At 46.8% G+C, this 7798-nt stretch overlaps 1 non-coding gene across 1 annotated transcript; it reads right to left on the minus strand.

The window, feature by feature from the left end:
* Positions 1-417: 417 nt before the first annotated feature.
* On the minus strand, positions 418-491 carry TRNAW-CCA. The gene has a single exon. It is a non-coding gene; the product is annotated as a tRNA-Trp (tRNA).
* Between the last annotated feature and the right edge of the window lie 7307 nt (positions 492-7798).

A 7798-nucleotide genomic window follows, 5' to 3' on the forward strand; every position in this document is an offset into this window, starting at 1 on the left:
CCAGCCCTCCTCCATGGAGGAGGAGTTATGCTCTACATATTCCGCTTGTGGCTGTGCCAAGAAGCTGCAGAAGGCCCGAGATCCGCAACGTCTTAGTTCCTCATGCACCTTCGCCTCGAGTTTGAGTCCATCAGAGGCCAGCTCCCGCACCTATCGGTACAGTAAAGGAGAAGAGTAAGCTTTTGAAGTTGACTTGTTTGTTGGCTTTAGAGCTAATGAATGCGGAGTTACAGTGAGTAGCAAGCAAGCGAACGGAGCGTAGCATAGTTCGCGATAAGCTAGTCAGCAGGACTCTTTTGTTTATTGACCTCCTATTTCTTTTCTTTGTTTTAACCCTAATCCACAGGAGGTCAAATTCAGACTTTAGACTGCTGTTCAATTATTTCATTGTCATTCTCGATCTAACAAGAATGGAATCACGCTCTGTAGGATTTGAACCTACGACATCGGGTTTTGGAGACCCGCGTTCTACCGAACTGAACTAAGAGCGCTTTTCATTTTAATAATAATAATCCATTTTATGTGACCCCAATACATCTTGCATGCATAAGATAATTCTATAATAAAGAAGCCCTTGGCATAGAAGCTGTGAAAGAATAGGCTGCTGGAGGAAGAACCGCCCAAAAGCGGGAGAGAAGCGGAACGGGCAAGTCAGCCAGAGCTACTTTGAGGGAAGCCAGCTCCTCATCTGACTTTGAAGGCTTGAGCTTGAGTGGGTCGAGGAATGGCATGGTCTCCGGGAGAAAGAAAGCCAAAGGAGCGAAAGGCACACCATCCTAGGTAAGCAGCATCTTTGAAGCGGCATCTCACTCAATATACGCAATTCTCATATCTGTCTTTTCCGGCCGATTCCATGCCACTCTACTTTGGACCCTCTTGCAGGAGCTCGGACTGAGTCTAGTTTAGGTCCATCCGAGGGTTTGGCTTTCAAAACTAACTGCACTTCTTCACTTTTCTGCTTTTTGGATGGGTGCTCTCCCCCGAGTGAAGGCATAAGCCGTAGACAGTCACTAGTTTGATCGCTATGCCATTCTCGGCAACGATGTGGTGATAGCTGATCGACGAGTTGCTTCGGTCTACCTTGTTGAATCATCTACATTGATTGAGGACTCGATGTCAGAATGCATTCTTCCCTGTTGTAGAAGTTTTCATCTAGTTCCTGTAGCTAGTCGTAGATGCATATTCTAGTATACAGATCGGCTATGCGAAATAGTTCCTGCTAACTTGCGAAGATAGGGAGCACTACCTTAGTCGCTTAACGGGGAGCTAGCCCTACAAGAGATAGATCTGAAACTAACCATATCCGAAAAGCGGATCCGATCCATGCCAACATAAAGACCATACCTTCCATAAACCTTCATGTGAAAGACGGCAGGTCCAGTCTCATCCCATTCCCAAGCGAACAACGCCATTCATCTCTCAAGTTCTCAGATCCGGTTTGCTGCTCGCTCAACAAATCAATCTCCTCAACTTCTGCCTACTACGCTACGATCAGCAGTAGCCGACTTGTTTACTTAGGGCGCCCCTACCCTATAGAGTCCGTCCGTTTGGCAGCAAAACATAGCGAGTGGAGTAAGTAGGATGAGGCGGCCGGAAGAGACTGAGCCCGGACGAAGCCAATCACATTGAGTTGTAGATTGACATAGTTAACCTTCAGTGCACTTCAAATAGAAAGTCAGAGTTGAAGCTGAGCGTTCACCTTAGCGGCACCTCTGACCTCAGATGCATGTGTTAAGCATATAACTAGCGAGCTAACCATACTTCGGATATCGCCCCTATTCGATAAGGCAAGGCCAGTCGCTGGATTAATACTAAAAAACGGACCATTCCTTATCAGCTAACTTTTGGCTAAGGGACTGCCGGAAAGGATAAAGTCAACCCATGCGCCAATCGCCCCCATCTTACTTCTCCGAGTTCGTTATATTAATATTTATATATATAGAAAGTTGCCGGGTTTTCACAATGAATAGGAGGGGGGGCGGGCGATTCATCTTTGAGCTATTTTGCTTGGCCACTGCCACTAAAGAAATAGTCTTTTTTCGTTTTTACCAAGATAATGAGCTAGCCACAAAAGCTATCACTGAAAGAAGCCGCAGCTGGCTTAAAAAAAAAGCCTTTTCGTTGTCACCACTAACCTCGATCGATTGGAGCATCGGGTGACTGGATAGCCCAATGAAATCTAGAGGGTGCATCAGAGAAGATGTATCAATCATGAATAGACCAGTCGAAAAACCTCTTCCAGTGCATTCTACCGACGCTGGGGGACTGATTTATGCTGTCCATGTTGTCAGCCCATTTATTGCTGCTCCTCGATCAGTTCATTGGGCTTCTTCGGCTAAGAAGATTTTCAATCAAATACGTTGTAGCTGACGAAAACACGGACCTATCTCCGGCTTACTCTCCTGATCACCGAAAGATGGACGAGGGCTTCTCTTACCTCAAAAACCCCTTTCCGTAGGTAAGGATCAACAGGATTGGTTGGGTAACTGGAAGCTGACTGATCAGCTCGAAAGAAGCCCGCAACGAATTCAGAATGATTAGGAAGGGCCGGACCTCTCTTGACCGAAGGCCTGACTTCTCTTCTCGAGCTCATGGACTTTGTTCATGGGGGGGCACTGAGCAAATCGACTACACGGAACAATCAAGCCCGAATTCCCCTAGATGGAAGAAGAATGTGGACAGATGGAACCAAAGAGGTCCCTGCTTAGCGCAGGCTACTTTTGAGCCCTAGATCAAGAATAAGGTGTCCCCTACACCGGACCGGAATCTCCATCCCGATTAGGAACCACAATAGTGATTCTCAATGGCTGGTTGTCTTTCAGAACCTGCTTCTGTGCTGACCAAGAAGCAGAACCAAAGCGAGCAGGCAGGACCAGTACCCTTAGTTGTTCTATACCTTGCAGGAGAAAGGAAAAAGTAGCCATTCGGGTATGAAGTTGCTTGCACATTGCCCCCCAACTCACACAGCTAGGTTTCGAGAGGGCTCTATCGATCTCCGGAACAGGGGAAGAAAGGGAGGAAGTGGGTGGTATCGTATATAAGATTAAGGACGCTTTTCGAAGTAATGTGACCGAAATATCGTAAGAGAAGAAAGAATTGAAAAGAGCCTATTCAGTTAGTCAGAAAGCTAGATCAAGAAAGCTGCGCCCAATAGAGCAACGCCTTGAGTAGACCGATAAGGTCTCGCGAAGCCGGTCACCGTACGCCTACGATCCTATCTGACTATTGAGGAGTTTGATCTTCTATCTTTTGTTCAATTGTGCGTGCTTTGCTTAACACATGCAATCGAAAGAATGTTCGATCATCAAACTTAGACTCAATGAAAGCTGCCGTTCACGTCAGGGTCCGAAGGAGATGTAGTCACTTTGAGTCTTTCTTCTAGATTGGGTTGGTGTTCAGTGAGAGGGGCCTCTCCCTTACAGCGTGAGAAACTGGGATAAGCTAACTTCCTTGGTCATACCAAGCCATGGGTTACACGGAAAGATTTGACTCATCTAGAGGAGTCTCAGGTGCCGCATAGCGGTCCAGTTTTGGAACAGGTCAATTGGCGGTTCATACCCCATTCCAGGGTGAGGAGCCGGCTACTGGCATTGAACTCAATTACCGACTGCTGAGGCGTCAATAGCGAGTAAGCGGGTAATTGGGGGAGGTGGTCACTAAGCTTTTTTACTGATGACGATGGAGGAAGGAAACTTCCGTTAGTCTCCCTTAGGAGACACACATCCCATTAGTATTGGTGTTGGTGTGCAAGTCCCACATCTAACAGTAAAGGACAGCACTACTTAGTGAAAGAGGGCTCAAGCTCAACATGATATGAAACGTTTTGTTGGCTTGTTTCCATCACTGAAAAGAATTCGAAATGTTAAGATCGTGCTTAAGCACTTGCTTATTTCTTTCCTGATCCTTTCACCGGTGATGTTATGTACTTGGATCTTCTTTGATTTGATGGGTGAGGCCCTGATTCTGAAGATCCAAAGTGCCTTCATACAGAGGGCAATCCGATTTTTTATTTTCGTTGGTTGTGATGGTCTTATTATTCTGTGGATTGCGGGTTTGCTTTCTGTTGCGGCTGGAGAAGAAAGCTTACACATGATGATGGCTCCAGCTGGAGGGGGGGATGGAAGCGGGGCCGGTTCTTCGCAGCGCCCGGTGCATTTGGATCTGAATCTGCCGCCTGGCGGAAGGGACGAGCTTAACGCCCTTGTGGCGGAGCTCGATCGAGTGGAAGAGGGGATTCGGCGCTTGACTGAATCCCCCGCCGACAGTCGTGAATTAGAACTGCGGCGCCTCGAAGAAGTTCTTGGGACACTTGACAGCCGGTTGGAGCAAGCCCGAGCCATGGACTCGGCTCGCGACCAAGCACTGGCCAGGCAGCGGGCGGAGCTTCACGCCCAAATGGAACCATTTCTGCAAGGGGAGGTCCAGCTTGCTGCTCGAAGGCAGGCCCTTGCAGAAGTGGCGAATTCCCTCCTGGCGCAAGTCCAGGCCCAGGACCTATTCCTTCAAGAAACGGGGGAGTTGGCTGATAAAGATGGACAGTAAGGATCTGAAGGTGGAGGCTGACATGGTATATGCGTGAGTTCTAGGCGGTGTCTCGGGAGTTGTTCCAATTTTTGGATTTGGCTAGAGAGGGGCCAAAGTAAGACAGTGAAAGAGTTTAACTTCCGTTTTCACGTACTGAAAGGCAGGCCCTTGTATCATGGTTAGTCTTTTTTCTATGATAAGGGGAAGGGGTAGAGGGGATCCGTATATGTTGTTCAGGTCGATCTGAAGGCGCAGAAATAGCTAGAACTGAATGCGGAAAGTATGGAAAAACATCTCGTAATGTATTTAACCAGAAAATCGATTATGCTTCCGCGGAAGTATCTACTCGTTACGGAATCTCAGGTGTCAAAGTGTGGATTTCATATAGTAAAAAAAAAAAGGGACGTGCTATATCCGAAACGTACGAAATTTAGTAAATATCGTAAAGGCAGATGTAGTAGGGGTTGCGAACCAGACGGAACAAAACTAGGTTTTGGAAGATATGGCACTCAAAGTTGTAGAGCTGGTCGTCTTTCATATCGAGCCATTGAAGCAGCGCGTCGGGCTATAATCGGACACTTCCATCGTGCTATGAGCGGACAATTCCGAAAAAATGGTAAGATATGGGTAAGAGTTTTCGCGGATATCCCTATTACCGGGAAACCTACAGAAGTCAGAATGGGAAGAGGAAAGGGAAATCCTACGGGTTGGATTGCTCGTGTGTCCACGGGACAAGTCCTATTTGAAATGGATGGTGTGAATTTTGCAAATGCTCGACAAGCCGCTACATTAGCGGCGCATAAACCATGTTCGTCAACCAAGTTTGTTAAGTGGTCATAACGTAATTGGTTAGTGGGAAAAAACCGGGCCGAGATTCAAAAGAATTAGGCGAAGGGTGGGGGGTCGGGCCCTCTCCTTTGCATTATGTCAGTTGGGCCTCCCCGGGTGTTTTTCCTTCCTTATTTGTTTAGGATTTTGGTTCCTTATTACCGAAGGTGGTTCCTTGGATGGCAACTGGGACAAATTCAGGGAACAGTGGCTCGGAGAGTTGGCTAAAATACCTTAACCGGTCACCATCAGGTGAGGGTACGGAAAATAGCGAAGCCGAGCCCGCTTCAAGAAACCCGGAGGCACGAGACAGTGATCCCAGGGAAGAAATAGGGCCTTCCTCGGTAAGGCAGCGAGTGGATTCGGCGAACGCTGCCGGAGCAGGGGAGAATGTGGTGGGCCCATCACACATCACAACAGGCTCCCAATCCCCCCATGGGGGTGCCGGAAGCCCCTGATCCGATGTGGTTGAAAAACCGCATTGAAAAAGTTTTCTTTATAATAAAAGGTAGGAAACCAAGGAAGGACATGCTCCAGAAGCTTTTTGACGATCTTAGACTGGAAACGGCTTCTCCGCTCAAACTGCAGCAAATCTTAAGAATTCTCGAACAAATGAAATGGAATTCTAGCCTTAAAGGTCGAGATTTCAGACTCGATCTGGAATTAGGTCACCGCGTCCACGATTGGGAAAGGGAGCAAAGGCACTTCCCAAACCCCGTGGACGACGTACCATGATACTTTCTGTTTTTAACTGTTTACGGGTGGCACTCAGAAAACCGGGGTGCCGCCCTAATGACCGATTGGGAGGGACCGCCGCATTCGGTCATTAGGGCGGGCAGACCTCGAATCGTTGGATCCGGTAGGTAAAAAAAAGGGTAGCCCCGGCTTGGGGCTGGATTGAATCCGAAGTTTAGGTTTAGAGTTGGATTAGCCAAGGGGTAAGAATTCAATGCTTGGCTTATGGCCTGGATGCTTTAGAGCAGACAGAGTTGGATTAGAACGTTTTCATGGTGCGCTCATTTCGAATTGTATTTCTCTTTGACCGAGTTAAGTAAATTCCGTTTGTGTGGCACGAGAGATGTAAAAGTAAATTGAGTATCGAGGATATGCGGATGATTTATACTATACGAAATTCCTAAGGCACCAAGGGCTATTCAATAAGGGCAACGAAGCAGTGTAGCTCTTATTTGGTGAATCCCTGTGTAGCTAGTAGATCGGGGAAAGAAAGAACTTAACCACTGCGTTGTAGGGGAACAATACCCAGTGGTGGGGTAGCTACTATTGGGTGAATACCTCCATCTGTTCATCCCGGCAGTTTCTGGTTCTAATTCCTGTATTTCATTCCGGTAGGTAAGGGAAACCTGTGGTAGCGAGACGGTTTCGGCAACAAACTCCTATCAGTCCCTCTTTCGGTTGTTAGCAGCCTCGGCTATCATGGAAATTTTTTGTATTGGCTGTTGATGGGAAAATACTTATTGTCCTGGAGGATAGACGAGCAGGTAATAGCAGTTTGACTGGGAATATTCCTTGCTTACCGGCTGTTGGATGGAGGGAGTTGATGGCATTCTTCCTGGGTTAGTGGATTTAGGAGCTATTTATCCTAATCCTACACTGCTTTGTTGGATTCCGACGGCTATTAATCCGCCTTTGTGGCTCTTTGGTAATGGAAAAACATCCTTCCCAACTTGCCTTTGTTTAGTATTAGTACCCCTAGGTACTTCAAAAATGAAAGGGGTCTTCCTCCTCAAGTCGGTTATCCGTATCGGTGAAATGACTATATCCTTAACACATACACTTCGGTAGAGTTTCCCAACGCGAAATAGGCTAGCGCGGATCCCTCTCTCCTGTTAAGTACCTACCCGTGAGATTAGAGCAGATTCGCTTGTCGTTGTATTGTGTCACATCGACTGCACTTTATTAATCCGCTATCGGTTGAATCTCATATCAACAGATTCTGAAAGAACTTGTTGAAAAGGAGGAATCCCAACGTTGAGTCAGAGCTAGAGTTAAAAACAAATCCCTTTTCAACCTTACGGACTTCTTTTCTTGTGCGCGAACGATCAAAGAAAGTCCTATCTAATGATGCAACAGCATCCAAGGAAGAAAGAAGCAAGGCAAGTGAACTTGAAGCAAGAACTCTTAGGCAAGCAAGGAGGGGCGTTGCGGTAAGATCAATGTATAGTATAGCATCAGTGTTATCTTTCTTCAAAGCTCTATCCACTTTGTCACATCATGGATTGCTTTGGCTATTATAGGATACACCTTTTATTATATCCTTTCAGTTTATGGCGCGACATTTCCTACATCTCAAAATGACTGGATATTGGACTTCCCACCAAGATCTAGACTCCAATCCAATCCGAATTGACTCGTCACGGAAGTTGCCTTGCTTTTTCTTTCTCTAGCTCTAGATCTAGGGATTAGCAGGTTGGCTTAATCTAAACTT

This window comes from Arachis ipaensis, unplaced genomic scaffold, assembly GCF_000816755.2.
Source record: "Arachis ipaensis cultivar K30076 unplaced genomic scaffold, Araip1.1 Aipa873, whole genome shotgun sequence".
In the NCBI taxonomy this organism is placed as follows: Eukaryota; Viridiplantae; Streptophyta; class Magnoliopsida; order Fabales; family Fabaceae; genus Arachis; species Arachis ipaensis.